Genomic DNA, 2,043 nt, shown 5'->3' on the forward strand with positions numbered 1-2,043 from the left:
CTATACAGTAGGACCTTGGTGTTTATCCATTTCTTTCTTGATCTATTGATTAATTTTTTGTCAACATTGAGATGTTCTTGAATTTCAGGACTTAGAAATTTTTATTACTTTTTATTGTAAAGTACACTGAATATTAACCAACGACCTTTACGATAAACAAATACAGTAACAGTAACTCACACTAACACAAAACATATTCCTAACAAGCCATTTTTTTTCTGTCTGGGGCAGTTTTAAAGTCACCTTTTCCCCCCCACAAAAACAGAAATGTACTTATACAAAAGCCATCTTTTTAAACAAAGCTAATGATTCACAAAAAACCATGAATATAGTATGTATCCAGTTGATACATATCTAATAGATTTTGTTAAAATCAGTCTCATAGTAACATGTCTGAAGTGTTCTTTAGCAAAATATGTGAAGAGAAGACTTTATCAATGTTTAAAAAAGTGGGCCTTCTTTATAGACAATCTGGGAAATTATCATAAAATATTAAAATTTTCCATTATTATAATTTTTAAGACTAATCTTTCAAAAAGACACAGTTACAAATTTACTATCAGGTACACTATGTTGCACATTTAATGTCATTTAAACTAATTATACATGACAAGTATAGTACCTGTGAATTCATTAATGTCCTCATAAAAATTAGTATTTGATTACAATTGAGAGCAAGATTTGTTTTTTGATAGAATAGTAACTGTGGGATAATACAAACACAAAAATTTGTGAACCATTCCCTCAGATTACCTAGCAATGTTGGGAACAGTAGGTGGTCAATAAACCTCTAATGGGTTGAATTTAAGACTCTTCACAGCCTTTCCCTACCTGATTTTCCAGCTTTTGTTTCACAACAGCATCCTACACTGTTCCAGAATACATGCTGTGTTGTTGACATTACTCAGGAGCCTCAGATTCTATGCTTTTGCACATATTAGTCCCTGTGTCTGGAATGCCCTCATCCCGATTTCTGCCTTTGATATCCAACTCATTTGTCAAGATTAGCTCAAATGCCACTTTTCATAGGCAGGCTTCTCCAATATTACTATGCTACCACATATACATACAGCTATGTATTACAGTTATTTGTATGTATATATATCCACTTTAAGCTCTTTGAGGGCAGAAACTTGTTTTGTTCATTGTTTGTCTCTTAGTACCTAGCACAACACCCTATAAATGTTCATTGAATTGATTAAAGTGGAGATTTTTAAGTTTTTCTAAGGTTCATATCTTTTGCTAAAGATGATATGAATTCATGGAAGAAACATCTTTGGGAAATATGCTTTAGATCTTGTGCACTCAAAGCCAGTGACTGAAGAAAATTCTGGCTTTATTACTGATAAATCTGTGATCTACTCTCAGGGAGGGATAGAATATATACTAGTGAAGCTCTTAATATATGCCAATCCACCACCTGGTTTGATTTCATACTCTGCTAAATTGTCTGCTACGTACGAATATCAACAAATTAGAAAAGAACACTGCCTCAGGTTGTGATGGGTGCCACTGTGCTGTAAGAAGGGCTATAACTCAGATGAGATTGGCTCCAGAGGTAGGAGTTTCTGGAGTTCAATTCTCCCTTGAAAAATTTCCCATTGGATCAGAGGTAATGCTGATTTATGAATCATCTGAAGATTGAGCTGGTGGGTGGCTTAATGAAGAAAAACAAAGGAAAACTTAAAACCAAAAGCAAGATTAGGTAAGCCACAGACTGGGGAAAAATATTTATAAATCAAATATCTGATAAAGGACTTGTACCCAGAATATATAAAGAATCCTTACAACTCAATACTAAAACAAATAACCCAGTTTAAAAATGGACAAAAGACTTGAATAGACATATCACCAAAGAAGACACACTAATGGCTAACAAGTATATGAAAAGTGCTTCAAATTAGTAGCATTAAGGAAATGAAAATTAATACCAAATTGAAACAGGAAGGAAGGGAGTATTTTAAAAAAAATGACATAGCCATTGTGGATACAACATAAACTGGTTAGAACCAACTAGGTCCAAGATGACAGAAGAGTTGACTT

Source organism: Mesoplodon mirus (genome assembly GCF_964341445.2).
Source record: "Mesoplodon mirus genome assembly, chromosome: 3".
NCBI lineage: Eukaryota > Metazoa > Chordata > Mammalia > Artiodactyla > Ziphiidae > Mesoplodon > Mesoplodon mirus.